The sequence below is a fragment of the Pipistrellus kuhlii genome, unplaced genomic scaffold (genome assembly GCF_014108245.1).
Source record: "Pipistrellus kuhlii isolate mPipKuh1 unplaced genomic scaffold, mPipKuh1.p scaffold_m20_p_3, whole genome shotgun sequence".
In the NCBI taxonomy this organism is placed as follows: Eukaryota; Metazoa; Chordata; class Mammalia; order Chiroptera; family Vespertilionidae; genus Pipistrellus; species Pipistrellus kuhlii.
The window spans coordinates 109,456,479-109,478,366 of NW_023425529.1; positions in this window are offsets into that span (position 1 = coordinate 109,456,479).

Sequence of the window (21,888 nt, forward strand, 5' to 3'; positions counted from 1 at the left end):
TTACTGTGAGAGATGTCTGAGTTTTTTCTGTGTATGGTTCTTTCTAGGATTCTTATGGTTTCATGACTTGACTTACATTTAAGTCTTTCATCCATTTTGAGTTTATTTTTGTGTATGGTGTAAGTTGGTGATATAGTTTCATTTTTTTGCATGTATCTGTCCAATGTTCCTACACCGTTTATTGAAGAGATTGTCTTTATGCCATTGTATTGAGTGTTATGGCTTGGGTCAATTTCTGGGGCCTGTGCTCTGTTCCATTGATCTGTATATGCCTGTTGTGCCAATAGCAGGCTGTTCTGATTACAGCAACTTTGTAGTGTAATTTGATATCTGGTATTGTGATCCCTCCAACTTTGTTTTGCTTTCTCAAGATTGCTGTGAATATTCAGGATCCTTTTGGGTTCCATATAAGTTTTTGGAGTATTTGTTCTAGATCTGTGAAAAATACTGTTGGTATTTTAATAGGGTTGCATTGAATCTATAGATTGCCTTGGGTAATATGGACATTTTAATGATGTTAGTTCTACCAATCAATCCATGAACACCATAGATTCCTACACTTGTTCATACCTTCCTCTCTCTTTCTATCTCTCTCTCTTTTTTAACTTTCTATAGTTTTCTGAGTACAAGTCTTTTACCTCTTGGCTAAGTTTATTCCTTAAGTATGTTAATTTTTTACTGCAATGGTAAATAAGATTGTTTGTTTAGAAACTCCTTCTGAAAATTCATTATTGGTATACAAAAATGCCACCAATTTATGAGCTAATTTTGTATTCTGCTACATTGCTGAATTCACTTATTTAATCTAGTAGTTTTTTTGGTGAAGTCTTTAGGGTTTTCTATGTACAATGTCATTTCATCTGCAAATGATGAAAATTTGGCTTCCTTTTCAATTTGATGCCTTTTATATTTTCTTATTGTCTGATCACTGTGGCTAGGACTTTCAATACTATGTTGAATAACAGTGGGGAAAGCAGGCCTCCCTCTCTTGTTCCCTTTATTAAGGGAAATTGTTTTAGTTTTTGCCCATTGAGTATTATGTTGGCTGTAGATTTGTCATATATAGCCTTTATTATGTTGAGGGATGATCCCTCTATTCCCACTATGCTAATAGTTTTTATTTAAAAACTGTGTGTTGGACTTCGTCAAATGCCTTTTCTGTGTCTATTGATATGACCATGTGGGTGTTTTTTTTTCTTTCAATTTTTTTTATGTGATGTATCATGTCTTATCTTTCTTCAAAGAACCAACTCTTGGTTTCATTGATCTTTAGCATTGCTTTTTTAGACTCCATGACATTTATTTCTGCTCTAATCTTTATTATTTCCTTCCTTCTACTTACTCTGGGCCTTTCTTGTTGTTTTCTTTTTAGTTCTGTAAGATGCAGGATTAAATAGTTTATTATTATTATTATTATTATTATTATTTTGTTTATTTATTTTTTTAGGTAGACCTGTGGTGCTATGAACTTCCCTCTCAGGACTGCTTTTGCTGCATCCCAAAAGTTTGGGGTTGTTGTATGTTCATTTTCATTTATTTCCAATAATTTATTTATTTCTTGATCCATTTGTAACCTATTCATTATTTAATAACATGTTATTAACATCCACGTGCTGGAAACTTTCTGAGTGTTTTTACTATAGTTGATTTCTAATTTCATTCCATTGTGATCTGAGAAGATACTTGATATGATTTCAATCTTCTTGAACTTATAGATAATTGTTTTGTGCCCTAACATATGGTCATATATATTAGAAGCCTGGTGCATGAATTTGTGCATGGGTGGAGTCCAGCCAGCCTGGCCATGGGGAGGGGACTTGGGCGGTTGGCCGGCCTGCCCTCTGGTCAAATTCCTGGTCAAGGGGGCAATTTGTATATTAGCCTTTTATTATATAGGATATACAATGAGTGGCCAGATTATTATGCATTCAGAGATCAAAATAATCTGGCTACTCAGTGTATATTTGTGTTATGTTTTCATGTGTATGTCTTTTGATTGAGCATTTGATCCATTTACATTTAAGATTATTATTGATAGGTACCGTATTTTTCGGACCATAAGACGCACCAGTTTTTAGAGAAGGGAAATGAAGAAAAAAAGATTCTGAAACAAATAGTGTCCTAAAATATTTTATGTGCATTAAAACCCAACATCACAGTCATAAACACATGTAATCAACCCTGTAAAGTAAACAGCAGCATTTAGAACCATTTTAGAGCTGGGCAAGCACACAGAGACCACACAGAGCCGGGCAAGTAAAAAAACTTTTTTTTTTAAAGTATATGTGTAGGCTATATTTAGACCATAAGACGCAGGGACTTTTCCCCCCCACTTCTGGGGGGAAAAAAGTGCATCTTATGGTCCGAAAAATACAGTACTTATTTATTGCCATTTTTATTCTTTATGCCTATGTTTCTCTCTGTCTCTGTATTTCTTCCTCTCATTAGCAGTCCTTTTAGCATTCCTTGCAGTGCTGGTTTGGTGGTAATAAACTCCATTAGCCTGTTTTGGTTTGAGAAACACTTTATTTCACAACCTATTTTGAATCATAGCCTTGCTGCACATAGTAATCTTCGTTTCAGGTCCTTGCTTTTCATTACCTTGAATACTTCATGCCATTTTCTTCTGGCCTATAGAATTTCTGATGAAAAATCAACTGACAGCCTTATAGGAGTTCCCTGGTTTGTAACAAGTTGTTTTTCTCTTGCTGCCTTTAACGTTCTCTCTTTGTCTTTAATTTTTGGCATTTTAATTATGATGTGTCTGGGTGTGGGCCTATTTGTGTTCTTCTTGCTTGGGACTCTCTGTGCCTCCTGAACTTATATAACTTTGTCTTTCACCAGGTTAAGGAAATTTTCTGCTATTATTTTTTCAAATGGGTTCTTTATCCCTTGTTCACTTTCTTAACCTTATAGCACTCCTATGATGTGAATATTATTGTTTCATGTTATACCTCAGCTCCCTAAAGCTGTCCGTGTGTGTGTGTGTGTGTGTGTGTGTGTGTGTGTGTGTGTTAGTATCTTTTTATTGCTTTTAGAGAGGAAGGGAGAAGGAGAGAGTGATAGAAACATCAATATGAAAATCATTGATCTGCTGCCTCCTGCACACACCCTACTGGGAATCGAGCCTGTAACCCAGGTATGTGTTGTTGATTGGAATCTAACCTACGAACCTTCAGTCCACAAGCTGATGCTCTATTCACTGAGCCAAACCAGTGAGTGCTGGTATCCTGCTTTTCTTTTTTTGTTTTTCTTTTTGATTCTCTGATGAGTGCTTTTTTTTTTTCTACCCTCTCTTCTGGTTAACTGATTTGGTCCTTGGCTTCCCCTAATATGCTGTATATTCTTTCCAATGTCTTCTTTTATAGTGCTATGTCATTCTTCATTTTCAATTGGTCTTTTTTCATAGTTTTTATATCTTTTCTCATGCTTTTGAGCATCCTTACCACCATTATTCTGAACTCCATAGCTGATAAATTTTTTAAAAATATATAATTTATTGATTTTTTACAGAGAGGAAGGGAGAGAGATAGAGAGCTAGAAATGTCGATGAGAGAGAAACATCAACCAGCTGCCTCTTGCGCACCCCCTACTGGGGATTTGCCCACAACCAACGTACATGCCCTTGACCAGAATCGAACCTGGGACCCTTCAGTCCGCAGACTGATGCTCTACCACTGAGCCAAACCAGTTTCGGCCATAGCTGATAAATTTCTTATCTCTATTTCATTAGGTCTTCTTCTGGAAGATTCTCTTGTTCTTTTTTCTGAGTTTTTTTTGTTTGTTTGTTTTTGTTTATTTTGTTTTTGTCTCCCCATTTTTTTCTGCCTGTTTGGAGTATGTCTAAGTACTAGGTAGATCTGCTATGCCTTTCAACTTCTGGAGCAGGACAATGTCAGATGCAATTTGTAACTGAGTATCCTCTTTGGAACTATCAGCAATCCACATCTTGTGGCTTCCTCTACTGGAGCTGGGTACCTTTGGAAAGGAACAAAATGTGCAACAAGGTTTGCTTTTTCTAGCCCCAGACCCAGAAGGGATTAAGCAAAGACTCAAAGCCTCCAGAAATCCACCTATGTCTGCAGTTTGATTGTTATTCAGTCTTGATTAGCCTCAGGCTATTGACTGCAGAGTGGGGTGGGAGGTTTTACAACATGGTGGGGCAATTGCTTCCCCTCCAGGCAAAAGCCTCCTGGATGGTAAAGGTCTTCCAGAGAAAGATGGTCTCTGCAATATGAGGAAATGACTCAGCACAGGAAACTGGCTGCCTTCTAACCCTGGATTCTGCTTACACAGCTCTAGTCCACTCTGCCATTTCTCTGCCAGATCCCACAGTGAATGGCTGGTCATGAAATTTTGTGTGTTGGCCCTTTAAGAGGGTGCCTGCATTTCCTGTAGTTTCTCCCTGGCTGACAGCAACCCTGCTGCTTTTCACAGCCAGATGTTATGTCAGCATCTCTCTCAGTTCTGCTGCTCTGGGCTGATGGGCCCAGCTTTGGGCTTAGCACCTCAGGAGTTCTCAGCAGGAATTCTCCTCAGCTGAGATATCCCTGTGGAACTTCAGAGGCTGCCTGTGGAAGCCCAGCCAAACCTTTCATGGCTCCACACTTCCTACCATTCTCTCTGCCCTCTCCACTTTTTGTCCTTTGTTATCAGAGTTCTCTCCAACTAGGTGATTGATTATTCAGGATGGTTTTTCTGTTCTTTAGTTGTAATTCCAGTTTGGTCCTGGGACAGTAATTAGAGTAGCTTCCACTTACTCTGCTGGCATTTGGAATTCTCCAACCTATTTTTCATATATAAACACTAAGCTAAGGTAATTAATTAGCTGCTAATGATAAGTTTTCCTATACAGAATTTTTCTAATAAATAAGTGATGAGAGAATGATGAATATCGCTTTTTTGTACCCCTTGTGAATGAACAAATCCACTCAAGTAATTATTGTTCAGTGGTGGTTACCATTGCGACAACAGAAAGAAAAAAAATATTAGCTATTATGTGCTTCTTGTTGTGCCTATATAACCTATTTAGTATTGAGCCAGAATCTAATCATGCCTTTAGAGCTTGCTACCAGTTTACAGGAAATTCAGGGAAGAGATACGGGAACCTTTGAATGAAAACAACAGCCTACATCAACAAAACTCAATTACAAGATAAACAACCCATTTTTTTCAACAAGAAAAAAATTTGCAAGGAAAAATTAGAAGGGAGAAGAGAGACAAAGAAGAAAAGAAGGAATCTATAGATTAAAAGAGATTTAAAGCTAACTTTGCAAAGACTAACATTATCAAGTGTTGGTGAGGATGTGAAGCACTGAGACCTCTCAAACACAGTTTGTGGGAGTCAAAATCAAAGGAATAACTTTTCAATCATCTAATAAAGTTGAAGGAACATATCCTATGACCCAGGGATTCTAATCCAAATTTAAATCTTTGTACATGAATACCAGGAGACATGGAAGCATATGCTAAGAGCAGATGTATTCCACAAATTAAAATTCCCAAATTAATAACAATTAAATTCCACAATTAAGTGAATTTGTAAAAACCTGCTGATTACTCATACAATAAAACACTATGAAATAGTACAATAAATTAACTACAACTCTATGTAACATGAATGCCACTCAAAAATATTGTTGGTAAAAGTAACCAGATATCAAAAAAACAATGTATGGATTCATTTCTATAAATTTCAGTTACAGATAAAATCAAGCAATGTCATCCTTGGATGTATATTTATGTAGAGAAATTTTAAAGAAAAGCAAAAAGTGAATTACCATAAAAGTAGAGGTAGAATTACCTTTGAAAAGGAGTACTACAGTTGAGAACAGTTATGCAGGGGGCTCCAGAAGCTAGCAATGTTTTATTTCTTGACTCAATATGGCTTTACTTTATATAAAAAAATTAAACTGTTCTTATGTTTAATATACTTTTTATATGTAATATACTTTTTTATATGTAATATACTTTTTTATATGTAATATACTTTTTTATATGCATTGTATACTTTTTTATATGTATTGTAGCAATAAAGAGTATTAAAATGTCAAAAACTGTCTGCAGAAAAAAAATCTAACCTTAAAAAAAAGACAGATTTAAGAGTCATACTTTACACGCTATATGAAAATTAACTAAAAGTTGATAAAAAAAAAAAAAAAAACTAAACATAAGAGCTAAAACTATAAAACTCTTAAAAGAAAAAAATAGGAAAAATGCTTCATGACATTAGATTTGGAAATGATATCTTAAATATGATACCAAAAGTACAGGCAACAAAAGTAAAAATAGTGAATGGAACTACCTCAAAATTTAAAACTTCTGCCAAAACCAGTTTGGCTCAGTGGATAGAGTATTGGCCTGCAGACTGAAAGGTCCCAGGTTCAATTCCAGTCAAGGGCATTTACCTTGGTTGCAGGCACATCCATAGTAGGGGATGTGCAAGAGGCAGCTGATCAATGATTCTCTCTCACTGACGTTTCTAACTCTCTATCCCTCTCTCTTCCTCTCTGTTAAAAATCAATAAAAAATATATTTTTAAAAAAATTTTTAAACTTCTGTATATCAAAAGACACAATGAACAGAACCAAAAATAACCCATAAAATGGAAGAAAATATTTGCAAATCACATACATGATAAAGGGTAAATATTCATAATATACTAGAGGCCCGGTGCACAAAATTAATGCACAAGGTGGGGGTGTCCTTTAGCTTGGCCTGCACCCTCTCCAATCAGAGACCCCTCAGGGCATGTATTACTGCCCGTTTAGGACCGAACTGACAGAAGGACATCCCTCTCACAATCTGGGACCACTGGCTCCTAACCACTTGCCTGCCTGCTAGCCTGATCGCCCCTTAACTGCTCCTTTGCTGGCCCAATTGCCCGTAACTGCCCTCCCTTGCCGGCCCGATCACCCACAACTGCCCTCCCCTGTCACAACCCACTTCCTCCTCTGGGTCCCACCTCTTCCACATGAGGCAGCAGAGATGCCAGGACCAGCCTCCTCTGTGCCACGTGGTGCCGTGGGACTCCCAGGCCTCACTGTGTGAAGTGGCTGCTGGGCCCTGCCTCTGCTGTACAAGTGGCCATCTTTGTGGTGGCCATATTTGTGGTGGCCATCTTGTTACAACACCGCGTGTGAGGGAGTGAGGATCACTTAGGCTTTTATTAGTATAGATAAGGAACTAAAAATTAAGAACAATAAATAAATGACCTGATTTATTATTTTTTAAAGGGCAAAGAACATCAATAGAAATTTCTCCAAAGGAAATATATAAATGGAGAACAAGTACATGAAAAGATGCTCATCATTAGCTATTAGAGAAATGCACATCAAAGCCACAATGAGACACCACCCTTAAACCTATTAGGATGATTACTATTAAGAAACAAAACAAAATAAAATCTAGAAAATAAGTGTTTGCAAAGATGTGGGAGTATTAGAACCCTTTATGCACTGTTGGTGGGAATGTGAAATAGTGTAATCCTTAAGAAAACAAGTATGGTGGTTCTTAAAAAGAAAAAAACAAACAAACACAAGAATTGAGTTACCATATGATCTAGTCATTCCACATCTGGGTATATATACAAAATAATTGAAAGCAAGGTCTCAAAAAGGTATTTGTTCCCTCATGTTAAGAGAAGGAGTATGCACAATAGCCAAAGTGTCAAAAAATGGTGGACTGATCATTGCCCTGCAAACGGGACAGCACTAGAGACACGGAGTCTGTGTTTTTTAGGTTAAATTTATCCATGAAGGAAACAGAGAGGCAATGTTTATACAAAATAGTGGGAAACTGGATGCTAAACACATCATCCAACTGCTTCAAACCATTGTCCAAAGAGCTAGTTACTGAATAAACAATTAGCTATTTCCTATTATTTATTTATTTTATATTTGCATTTTAAAGTGTAGCATGATAAAACAATTTTGCCTAAATTTCCTCTAATTAATTTTATATATTTGAACTTTTCTATGTTTAAGTATTTCTATTTCTATATTTAAGTATTTGTATTTTTATAAGTGTGATCAGTAAGATTATAAACAAGCTTATCAAAACTTGTTTTGGAATTAAAATATTAAATGGCTCTAAAAGGCACACTTATTTAAACTTTCCTACAGAGAACTAAAGAAACTCTAGAAAAATATAATTACAAGTTTATTTAAAACATGTTTTCGCCGAGACCGTTTTGGCTCAATGGATAGTGCGTCGGCTTGGAGACTAAAGGGACCCGGGTTCGATTCCGGTCAAGGGCATGTACCTTGGTTGCGGACATATCCCCAGTAGGGGGTGTGCAAGAGGCAGCTGATCGATGACTCTCTCTCATCGATATTTCTAACTCTCTATCTCTCTCCCTTCCTCTCTGTACAAAATCAATAAAATATATTAAAAAACAAACAAACAAACAAACAAACAAACAAAAAACATGTTTTCTCCTTTCTGCAGTCCCTATTCGTACCCTCACCCTCAGCTTTCCGAATAGTAGGCAATCATTTCTGGCACATGCTTTACAACTGTAGGACTTTCTTCCGAATCTGATAAAATCAGTATCCACCTTAAGTGTAATGAAAAGATTGTTTAAACATCTCCTTCTGTTCATAGAGGGAATTTTTTTCCCCCAAAATGGGTTAAATTAACACAACGGCGCTATGTAAAACTGAAGGTCAAAGATATTGAATTCAAGTCATGTCTCGATATCTAAATTGTTGAGTAACCTGAAGAGAGTCACTGAACCGATTGGAGCTTTGGACTTTGTTATATATTGAGAATGTTCCAGAAGATGATCTTTAAAGCACCTTCCACTTCTAAAATTCTGTGCTTCTTGGAATTAACTCAGACAATTAAAAATTGGTATCACAGCCCTAACCAGTTTGGCTCAGTGGATAGAGCGTTGGCCTGCGGACTGAAAGGTCCCAGGTTTGATTCCGGTCAAGAGCATGTACCTTGGAAGCAGGCACACCCCCAGTACGGGGTGTGTATGAGGCAGCTGATTGATGTTTCTTTCTCATTGATGTTTCTAACTCTCTACCTCTCTCCATTCCTCTCTGAGTGGAGATGGAGAATAAATTATAGATTAAAATGGATTTAAGAATTATAGCAACCAAATGCAAAGTGTAGACCTTGCTTGAATCTCAATCCAAACAAATCCTATACAATAAAGAAGTAATATACAAACTAACCCTCAAGCCCTCGCACAAGTTGGCTGCCCCCATGTGGTCAAAGATGGCTGCCAGAAGATGGCCGGTAGGGGAGGGTATTTGGGAGTGACCAGACTGACAGGGGAGGGCAGTTGGGGGAGATCAGGCCTGCAGGGAAAGGCAGTTAAGGGCAACCAGGTTGACAGGGGAGGGCAGTTAGGGGTGACCGGGCCAGCAGGGGAGGGTAGTTGGGGGTGACCAGGCCTGTAAGAGAGGGCAGTTAGGGGCAACCAAGTTAGCAGGGGAGGGCAGTTAAGGGTGACTAGGCCAGCAGGGGAGGATAGTTGGGGACAAACAGGCCTACAGGGGAGGGTAGTTGGGACCAGGCCTACAGGGGAGGGCAGTTGGGACCAGGCCTACAGGGGAGGGCAGTTGGTAGGAGACCAGTTAGGCATTGATCATGCCGGCAGTGGAGTGGTTAGGGGGTGATCAGCTGGCAGGCAGGCAAGCAGTTGGGAGCCAGCAGTCCTGGACTGTGAGAGGGATGTCTGACTGCCAGTTTAAGCCCAATTCCCCGTATAGGCGAATGCAAGAGAACCAAGAGAACGCGTCCTGAGCACCAAGAACCCCAAGAGTCCCGGAATCACAAGAGATCACACTCCTTTGGTCAGGCAATTATATATTCCAAATCTTCAAGCCCTTGCAGTGGCCACGCCCATTCTGGCCAACCACCTCTGTTTCCATGTGAGATTGACAGGCAAATAAATTTCTTCTGTATGTCACCCTACCTTTTCTACGTGGTTCCCTCCCCCACTGTTTTGAAGGAAACATTCCTATAATGTCTGACCTTCCCTTTGCTCCTTTTCTGTTATGCTCCTTTTCAATTATAATTATTATATAATACTTGAGAGTTGCTTTAAAATTCTTCAGCACAAATAAAACTAATGAAATAGGAGAGAATAGATAAAATGAGAAAGATGAAATATTGCTAATTGATAAAACTGAGTGATTGTCTCAAGAGAGCCACTAATGTTTCTACTTTTGTGTTTATGTTAGAAAATTTCCATAACGAAAACCAAAGATGCATATGACTTTTAAAAAACAAAGGTAGTAGTTGGTGGGCAAATGTGTCTCTTCTGTTTCTGCTCTCTCCTTGCTGTACTCTCTGCCTGGTCCTCTGTTCTGATCACACACCATGAGACCATACAATCTATACATCTAGGAATGGCTATGTGGGTTAATAATATTGAAAATGGTGTTTCAAAGTCCAAAAAATCTGGGATTTTAAACAATGATTGCAGGAAGGCCATGGCTTCTGAGTAAGGTATGACTCACAGAAGGGACCTTCCATTTTCTGAGTATTTATAACATACAAAATATCAACTTAAGCCCTAGCTGATTTGGCTCAGTGGACAGAGCATCAGCCTGTGGACTGAAGAGTCCCAGGTTCGATTCTGGTCAAGGGTACATGCCTGGGTTGCGGGCTCGATCCCCAGTCGGGGGCATGCAGGAGGCAGCCAATCAATGAGTCTCTCCCATCATTGATGTTTTTCTCTTCCTCTCTCCCTCTTTCTTCCTCTCTGATATCAATGAAAATATATATGTATTTAAAAATAGAAAGTCTCTAATTGGTAGGAGTTGATGTAACATGAGATCACTTATAGCCTTGTAATCAGTCCATTGTAAGAACTTGGTTTTTATTCTGAATAAAAATATTGAGATTTGAGAGGAATGATAGGATGTCACTGAGATTTAGAAATGATCAGTCTATCTGCTCTGTTTAGAATGGGTTCTAGGGGTCAATACAGAAGCAGAAAGACCAGTTAGGTTATTGGACTAATCCAAACAAGACATAACACCTTTGATTAGAGAGAGAAGTAGCTGAATTTCTGATAAGTATATGATAATCTATAGCTGATAATCTTTATTTTGAAGATAGAATGCTCTAGATTTGCTGATGAATTTGAGGTGAGGTTTATGAAGAAGAGGAATCAAGGATAACTTCACAATTTCAGCTTGAGAAACTGGGGGGGGAGGAGCGGGGAGACAGAGCCTAGGGTTTAAGTTGATATTTTTATGTTACAAATACCTAGGTTTGAAGAGAAAATCAAGATTTAATATATTAAATCTGATCTGACTGCTGGACAAGAAAAATGGGGATTTGAGAAGATAGCCATGAATACCTTATGGCTAATTTAAATGAGAAGGCATCCAAACTGCAGAAGTTTATTTGAAGGGATAAGTTACATATCTAGCTTGGTCTTCAGTTCTAAAACTATGGGAAATTAAAATGTGTAAGTTGTTTTTATTGTTTAAGTTATGATTATAAATCTAAATACGCTAAATCATTAAACAAAGATTTTTTTAATGAGCTGTCCACAAAACATTGTACATGTATGTTCATAGCAACTTTATGTATAGTAGCCAAATATTAGAAACAACCAAAATATTCACGTGCAGGAGAAATGATAAACAAATTGTGATATATTTAAAAAGTGATATTTTACTCAGCAATTGCAAATAAAGGAATTCATGCAACACAGAAGAAGAATGGCAGAAATGTTGAGAGGAAAAAAACCAGTAGGGGGCATGCAGGAGGCAGCCAATTACACACTGTATAATTCCATTCAAACGAAGTTCAAGAACAGCCACAAACTAATATATGGTCATAGAAACCAAAAATTAGTTGCAATAGAGGGAGGAGGTGTTGATTTTCAGAAAGGGACACAAGAAAATGTCTGGGATAATGGAAATGTTCCAATGATTATTAACGTGGATGTATAAAGTTGTCAAACTTCATTGAATTGAATATTTATGTGCATTTTACTGCAAGTAAATTCTATCTTAAATACACAACAAGACATGAGCCACTACTGAAAGAACAATATACAGAAAAATCTCTCAGAAAAACAAACTAGCTTGAACCAAGATGGCAGCCTAGGTAAGCACCTAAGCTGCCGCCTCGCACAATTTCAAAAAATCAGAACGGACATCATCCAAAAACACAGGAAAGCTGGCGGAGTGGGAAATCTACAACTAGAAAGAAGGAGAGAGGCTCACGGATCGGATTGGGAGCCGCAAAGTGCTGAGGTAGGGTGATACGTGGGCAGAGAGGAAGTGCAGCTGAAAGAAGAAAAAAGTAAAGACAAAAATTATGAACAACAAATACATATCTATCAACAAATGAATCTAAAAGTCAAGTGAATTAAAAATCTGAGGAACAGAATGAACTGCTGAATATAATAGAATCAGGGGCATAGAATGGGAGGGGATTGATAATTCTCAGGGGGAAAGGGGTGTCTGTGTGGGGGGTATGGAATGAGACTGGACAAAAATCATACACCTATGGATGAGGACAGCAGAGGGGTGGGGGGGAGTAGATAAGGGCAAGGGGTGGGGTGGGGACCAGGTGGAGGGGAGCTAGAAGAAACAATTATAATAATCTGAACAATAAATATTTATAAAAATAAAAAATTAAAAAAGCCCTACCTTGGAAGGGGCGCAGTCTGAGGTCCCCTATCAAGCCCCGCCAGGAGGGGGTGCAGCCTCAGGTCCCCGAGCCGGGTGCTGGGGCAGAGAGCATAGCCTGAGGTCCCTGTCAAGCTTCACAGGGGTGGGGGAGGCCAGGCCTCAGGCCCCTGCTGATTGCTCATTACAGGAATTGGGCCTCCACGGTGGAGTTGTCAAAATTCATTGACAACTGAGTCAAAAATCAAGATTTTTCACAAAGGACTTTCCTTTAACCCCATTGCCTCCCTGCCTCTCCACGCAGCTATCCTGTGTTAAAGAAACCCCCTCATCCTCTGTGGGAGCCGCCATCATTGTGGCACAGTGATGGTCAATTTGCATATTCCCTCTTCATTATATAAAGGAAAACTGTAAACTTACTTTTGCCTCACTCTGTATTGTTGGCACTCATGCAAGTAGAAAGCAAAATCAAAGACAACAAGAAAAATGACATTAGGAGACTAGCTGGAGAAAGCACATGTTTCAATAGAAATTTCACAATTTCCTGAGACAGGAAAGAAGGAGGGAAGTTATGGGGCCCTGATGGAAGAAAAAGCTCAGCATCTGAAGACACTCATGCTCACATGGTGACACTCAGACCCAGTCTCCCCTAACATGGGGCTAGATGAAACCTGTCCCGTCCCACCCTTGTCAAGCCCCCCCACCCCCAGACAGGGGCGCAGCCTCGGTTTGCCTGGCTTCGCACTGGGGTGGGAGGGGGCAATGCCGTAGGTCCCTGTCAAGCCCCACTGGGCAGGGGCTTGGGACTGAGTTTCCGTCCAGTTTTGCTGAGGCCTGTGCTAGGATCTCCGAGGAAATCTCTGGATCAGAGCCTGTCTCTGTTCCTCATGCCTGCTGGACAGAACATGGTGCCTGAGTCCCCCCATTTCTTGTCCCCAATAAAACAAGCCTTTCCATGGCTCAAACCTTTTCCCTGTGTCTGTGAGATCCGGGAGTGAGGCCCCAGGCCTTGACCAGACTTGCCCTTGCCTCATCTCAGATCTTACTTCCACCTGGGAGCACTCAAGGAATTTTCACAAAGGACTTTCCTTTAATCCCATTGTCTCCATGTCCTCCCTCACCCCCATCCCCACAATTCACCCTCAGTGATTCTCAGGAAGCAAATGAAACTCTGATTGTGCCCACTGTCAGAGAGGAGCAGCATTCTCAATATCTCCATGTGCCTATCTTTGCTTGCAGTGGCAATGCAGTGTAGAGGTAGCACCCATTGCCTTCATAGGTTTCCCCAAGATTGGGTGCACCCTCCCACAATGCCCACTGTGCTCTCTGCTCCAACTGCCTAACAGGGTTTTAAAAAGGACCAGTGTTCTGCAGACTCCTGAGTCCATGGTTTCATATTCCCCCTCACCTTATTGGAGTGCAGGGGCTGGGCAGTAAGATAGGGTCCCCCCCCCCAAAATAAAAATAAAAATCTCTGCTAAAAGTAATTAATCTAATTGAGCACAAAGTTTAGCTCCAAGTTTCCTGGCAACCAAGGCAAAGGGAAATAAATTATTTAGTTCTATTATCTAATATCATTAGGAAAGTATTTTATCACTAACTTTAAGGATATTTAAAGAAACATTAGATATTAGGTAACATTTTCACTAGCACTTTCATAAAATTTGAAGGAAAATTTTTTTCTTCTACAAAAAGAAACTTCAACTTTTATAAAGATTGAAGGCTCGTTTTTATTTCTATTACTCCTCAACGAAAGCGAAGAGACATGGTTCTATAAGGGCATTTCTGTGGAGAGCTAAATGAAGGCATTCAAGGAGCTTTCTAGAGTGTCAGCTCGCTAGAGGAATAAAGCATTCTCACGTTTCACAGGCTCACCTTTCTTAGACATTTCAGCAGTGTTTGTGGCAGGAGTTGGATATCAGATAATGAGGGGTTTACTAAAGTGTAATGTTCTCTGGAGGTGATTAAAACTAGATACGTGGGGTTTAGCTACGACACGTGTATTTAACTAATGGTTTTGTTATAAGAAATGCTCTAAGAAACTGCCATATTCATGCCCAAATGGAAAACCATGCCTGGCTCTACTTAGTTGGGGGGTGAAAGGGAAGGTGGTAATGGATACCTTGATCCCGGGCATTATGGAAATTCAGAACTGAGTCTCCTTCTATGCTTCCCAGCAGGGGTATAAATGACAAGTTATAACAGAGCAACACATTTTTATGTATGCAGGACTTCCTACTTTTGAGGCATTTAGCATCCTTGGCCCCACCCACTAAATACAAATTCTTGTGACAACCGAAATATTCACCCCATATTTTAAAACTTTCTACCATGCCTTTGTTAATCACTCAGCATTAAAAGAATGTTGTCACCCTTTTGAATGTGAAAGAACCCACTAGTCCAAACTTCCACTCTGTAAAGCATGCCAGACATGAGATATATCAGCCATTCACTTCTGTGATGCTAAAAAATCCTTAATATTGTCCCCAGAGAACATTTTATTTAGAACTAGAGGCCCGGTGCACAAAATGCATGCACGGGGGTTGGGGAGAGGTGTCCCTCAGCCCAGCCTGTACCCTCTCCTATCTGGGACCCTTCAAGGGATGTCTGACTGCCCATTTAGGCCCGATCCCACCAGGATCCCATCAGACATCCCTCTCACAATCCAGGATTGCTGGCTCCCAACTGCTCACCTGCCTGCCTTCCTGATTGCCCCTATTCGCTTCTGCCTGCCAGCCTGATCACCCCCGCAACCACTCCCATACCAGCCTGATTGATGTCTAACTGCTCCCCTGCCAGCCTGTTGGCCCCCAACTTCCCTCCTCTGCTGGCCTGGTCACCCCTAACTGCTCTCCCCTGAAGGCTTAATTGCCCCCAACTGCCCCCCACCTTGAAGGCCTGGTGCCTCCTATCTGCCCTCTCCTGCTGGCCATCTTGTGGTCCACCTGGGGACAGGATCTTTGACTACTTGGGGGCAGCCATATTGCATGTTGGAGTGATGGTCAATCTGCATATTACTCTTTTTATTAGAGGCCTGGTCCACAGATAGGGGCCAGCTGGTTTGCCCTGAAGGGTGTCCCAGATCAGGGTGAGGGTTCCCTTTTCCCTTGGGGCATGGGGCAGCCTGGGCGAGAGGTCTGTGGTAGTTTGCAGGCCAGTCTTGCCCTCTGGCCACCCAAGCAGAGGCCTTGGTATCTGGAATTTATTTACCTTCTACAATTGATACTTTGTAGCCTGGAGCAGAGCCAAGCCTCCTGCTCACTCTGTGGACAGCAGCCATTTCTGTTGGGATTTATGATCCTTCTATAATTGAAACTTTGTAGCCTTAAGCAGAGGCCTGGGCCGGCCAGGGTGTGCAGAAAGTTTTGCTTTCTCGCTGCCGGGAGAAACCCTAGCCTGCTCTCCAGCTCCGTGGCTGCCGCCTTTTCTGTTTGGATTTGTTTACCTTCTATAATTGAAACTTTGTAGCCTTGAGAGAGGCCTAGGCGGCAAGAGTAGGCAAAAGCTTGGCTTCTTCTGTTGCCTGGGAAACCCAAGCCTCCCTCCTGCTTTCTGTGGCAGTAGCCATCTTAGTTGGGTTTATTTGCATACTCACCCTGATTGGCTGGTGGGCGTGGCTTGTGGTGTAGCAGAGTGGTTAATTTGCATATTACTCTTTTATTAGGTAGGATGGTGCTTCGTTTGCACCATTGTCTGCCAGGATGAAATAATCTCCAAGTAAAACCCTCACCAGCTGAATGAGTTGATCCACAAAATGTACTTCATTCAACAAATATTCATTGAATTGTCTATTCAAATGCTGAAGATTTTCTGCTAAAAAATACTTTGGTTTTAATGTTTATATTGAACTTTTTTTTCTATCTATAGTTGACCATTATTCATTTAATGTTAAGATCTATTATATGCTGAAACCGGTTTGGCTCAGTGGTAGAGTGTCGGTCTGTGGACTGAAGGGTCCCGGGTTCGATTCCAGTCAAGGGCATGTACCTGAGTTGCGGGCACATCCCCAGTAAGGGGTGTGCAAGAGGCAGCTGGTCAATGTTTCTCATCGACGTTTCTAGCTCTCTATATTTCTCCCTTCCTCTCTGTAAAAAAATCAATAAAATATATATTTTTTAAAAAAGATCTATTATATGCTAAGTGGAAAGGACACAATGATAAGCATTACTAACAGTCTAGTGCAGCAATTTTCAACTTTTTCATCTCATGGCAAACATAAACTAATTATAAAATTCTGCAGCACACCAAAAAAATATTTTTGCCTGACAAAAAAATAGATATAATTTTGATTCATTCACACAAGGTAGCTATTGATATGTTGGCTTTTTGTCTTTTTTTTTTTTAATTTTATTGATTTGACAGTTTAAGAGAAAAGAGGTCACTGACCCTGACTAGTTATCTCATGTTTCAAAAAATATTGCAACACACCTGTTGAAAACCACTAGGCTAATGAAAGGTTTCAGGAAGACAGATAATAGAGTTATGATGTTCTCTATGAGGAAACTTTTAATCTGAAGAATGAGTAAGAGTTAACTATATGCATTTTTTGTGCAGATGGGGTATAGGGAGAAAGAAAACTGTTTCAGGAGGGCCACCAGCTTATATGAAGGCCAAAACACAAAGAAGAGGGTAAGATAAAAACAGAAAAGTATTGAAAATCTACTGAGAGAAGAATGTTAGAGCTTGAAAGGAATTCAGATTTTTTTTCTCTAAGTACAACAGAATGCCATCATAGAATTTTGTAAAAGAAAGACAATCAGATTTCTATTTAAGGCAATTTACTCAGATTCAGAGTGAATAAATTTTAGGAGAAAGCTAGCATAAATTTTGGAAGAGACATCCAGACAACTGGTTAGAAAATGTTATATTATCCAGAATAGAGACAAGATGTTACAGGGAGGAATGATTCAGTCAATTATGAGCTCCAACTAGGTGCTGGGCACTCTATTAAGGATACTGAGGAATCAAGTAGGGTAAATAAATTGATCAAATAAGCAACAATGATAAAATATAAAACTTAAATTATATTCAATGCCACAAATGGAGAAATGCTATGAAACTGTGAAACAAGAGAACTTTTCTTGTTTCAGGAAAGGTTTCCCTTGAGGAAGGGAAATATGAACTAAATTCTAAAGCTTGACTAGAAGCTATCTAAAAGGGCATAATGGAGAATGGATGGAGAACAGGATTTACCATAAAACTGTAAAATAGCAAGTGTGGCAGGGTGCAAAGAGAAAAGTGATTAAGATGAGGTTGGCAAGGTGGTTTATCTTAAGTAGCTTAGTTTAGTCTTTATCCTAAGAGCCAGGAGAAGCCCTGAAAATGTTTTAATAGATGTGATAGAGAAAACATCAAATTTATGAAAGATTATTGACTGGAAGTGTGAAGGACTGTAGGGATGGAGAAGTAGATATTGTAAAATGGGTTAAGCCATGATTGCTTAAGATCAGAAAGATGTTGGGAGGTAGAGGACATGGTGACTGTGAAGAGTATTTCTGGTTTTGTCTTCCTAAACATAATCCTATCACCTGACCAGAGAAAGGCATTTATCTTTTTATTCACTCAGTCAAGAACTAAGACATCTATAAATTACATTGAACTGTTAACAGTGGTCTACCTTGGAGAACAGGACTGGAGAGAATGGTAGAAAGAGGGAAGCCGTTCATTTTTTATCAACTATTTGACTTTTATAAAAATGTAAATGTTTAAAACATGAACATAGAAAATGCCATAAAATTAAAAATGTGAGGAGAGCTAAGATTGTCTTATCCTAGGTCAATTGGAATGACTTGGATATTGAGTACTCAAGGGCCGTCTCCCACCCATTTTGCTTCGCATTAGTCATCTGTAATAGGTTGGAAGAATTAAGAGTAGAATCCACAGAAAATACTTCCAAAATATCTTTTGATTCATATTTGATCAAAGTCTAAGAATGATCAATACTAAGAGAGTTGAGACTAAACATACTTCTTCCTCATGTTAACTTTGAGAAAGACCCAGAGAATAAGATGGATGCATTGACTTTGGAAGAAACATTCAGCACACTGAGAGCTCTGTAACTTGTGGAGAGGAGGGGTTGTCCTTTTTATAAATAGATTCACATGAAGTCCTTATCTAGAAAACAAAGTCTCAAAGAGTTAAACATGGAAGGATTGGTGTCCAACACCGAGTAGGATTTGTTTATTTATGGGCAATACTCCACTAGGCAGAAGGGTGTGTGTGTGTGTGTGTGTATCTAGTGAACTATTAAATGTGCACTAGCAGCAGAATCTTACAGATTCAGCCAGCATTAACTCATAACTGCATTCAAATGTGGAAATAGGACCTTTTAATTTACATTATTAAACTGCCTTTGAGTTTGTCTTCTGTAGTCCCACTTCTGCTATGAGATAATTACCATTTAGAACAGGGTGGAGGTTTTTGTTGTTTTATTTTATGGGTTTTGTTTTTTTGCATCCCACTTACTAATATGGATGTGAAGACTCTAAAAAATAGAAAAAGAGGAAAAAATTTGCATTAAAAATTAAGGTCAGTGTTTCTTACTGAGAGAGCAGTGAGTTCACAAAAAGCATTAATTGGCCACACAAAGCGTTTTCGCATCCATTATCCACTGCCTCCTGACAGGGCCCTAACTGGGGACTGAGCCAGCAACTCAGGTATGTGCTCTAACGGGGAATCAAACCCACAACCTTTGGTGTATGGGATGATGTTCCAACTACCAGGCAAGGGAACAAAAAGACTTTTTTAAAAGTATAATTGATATACTAAGAAAAGAGGAAAAGTAGAATCATATAAAATGCTTGAATAAAACCATAAAAGGCAGAAAAAGAGCAAAAGACAAAAATAGGAATAAAAAATGGCAATAAATTGAAAATATGACAAGAATCCAACTATATCAATAATTACTTTCAATGTCAATGTTCTAAATGCACCAATTAAGACAGATTGTCAGTGACTCAAAACACAACCTAACTACATATTGTCTGTAAGAAACCCACTTTAAATATAAAGACAACATATAGAAAAAATCTAGTGTCTCTATACCAAAATAACAAGAAACCTCAAAACAAGTGAGCTGATACTAAGAATGTATTGCTGTTATAGAAATACTAGAGGCCCTGTGAACGAAACTTGTGCACCGGAGAGGGGGTCCCTCAGCCTGGCCTGCACCCTCTCGCAGTCCGGGAGCCGTCCGTCAGACACCCTTAGTGCTGCTGCAGACTCCCGCCACCACTGCTGTGCTCACCAGCCAGCCCGTGACCCCAGCTCAGGGCTTCTGGCTAAGCAAAGCTCTCTCCATGGGAGTGCACCGACCACCAGGGGGAAGCTCCTGTGTTGTCTGCCCCCTGGTGGTCAGTGCACATCATAGTGACCAGTAGTTCTGCTGTTCAATCGATTTGCATATTAGCCTTTTATTATATAGGACTAGAAGCCCAGTGCATGGATTTGTGCACCAGTGGAGACCTTTGGTCTGGCCTGCGGGGATTGGGCTGAAACCAGCTCTCTTGACGTCTCCCGAAGGGTCCCGGATTGCAAGAGGGCACAAGCCAGGCCAAGGGACTCCACCAGTGCACAACTGGGGCTGGGGAGGGACCATGTGAGGTTGGCTGGCCAGTGGGAGGGCTCCAGAGTGTGTCCGGCCCATCTTACCCAGTCCCGATTGGCCAGACCCCAGCAGCAAGCTAACCTACCTGTCGAGCGTCTGCCCCTCTGGTGGTCAGTGTGCATCATAGCGACTGGTCGAATGAACAGTCAGACATTTAGCATATTAGGCTTTTATTATATAGGATCACATAGGTTATTAAACATACTCAAAATCTTCCTGTGATTTTTTTCTGGGTGATTTTTCTTTTCTAGTTAATTTTATCATTCATTCATTCATTTGTAATGTCCATTAGTGGCAATGACAGTGCTATGTGCCCAGCAAAGCATTTGGATTTTCTTCCTAACATGCATGACTACACTTTCCCATCTCCCTTACCATTGGCTGAGAATGGTTTGGCTGAGTACTGGCTGATGGAAATGGTAAGTGATATATCCCTTCCAGGCCTGACCATCAAACCCCTGCAGAATCTACTATCCTAGCTCCTCTCCTTCCATGGCAAGTTTGGAGATTTAAAGCTGGCACTGTCACAAAGTGGAGAAGTCTGGATCCCTGGGAAAGAGGAGCCTGCCACTGGAATATTATGAAGCTGCTGAGATGCTACAATTGTTAAAGAGTAGTTCGTCTATCCCAATATATAGCATTACTATTATCAGTAGAAAAGAGAAACGAAAATGCTCCTTCCAAAATACAAACCTTTAATAGTGGGCCCATTTTCTACTGAAGTCCTCAGAGGGCATGCATTAGGTGTATGACCTGGTCCCATGCACTTCACAATCTAAAAATCTCACTGTCCCTCCTAAATGCTCCCTACACTCTTGGATCTGTTCTTCCCCATTAGAGTACTGATCACTGATGTATTGTAATTAGTTTGTTATTCATTAGTGCATTTCACTAGTTCGTGAGTGTCCAAAGAGGCAGCAAGGGTCTTCTTTAGAGATGTATCTTCAAAACTTAATGCTTCATGCTAAGTATATAAAGGATGCTCAGAATGAATTAATGTGCTCTTAAATGTTCTTAGCTTCCTAAAATACCATGAAATTTTAGAGCCTGGAGGGTAGGGAAAAGCATTTTTCATTTTATCAAAACATTCTCTTCTAAAATAAATTCTCAACCCCTGAATAACTCACTTGCTGGCCTAAAGCTCTCACATTACTGAAATGAAACCAAGAGCCAAGAAGCAAATAACATCCTTTTGAACTAGAATGTTTCTAGGCCAAATCCTTTATGGTTTGTGAAGCTTTAAAAATTCTGACCTCCTAAATTCAGAAATAATTTTTTTCGTCTTGAAAATTTGCAACAAAATTATTCTTAGGTATTTTAAATGGTGGTGGATTCTCTGAATTCACATAGGAAGCAACTTTAGAGATTTAAAAATCATCACTATAATTCAAAGCATTCCACTTGCGAGGAGACAGCATCAGAAAAGCACTGTATTTTTATGCTACTTGGAAATCTTAGGTTTAGTAACAACCCTTCCATTAAATACAAAGGAATTATTTTTAAATGTATTAAGCAGCAACTTTCAAGGTTCAGTCTTAGGTATTACTTTAATAGTACTAATGAAGTATATAGTTATTTTAAAAGCTTATTTTAAAAATTTTTTTTACTCACTGCATATAGAAAACTAGATATTTTTAAAAATAGTTTCTTCCTTTACATGGAATATATCTTAAG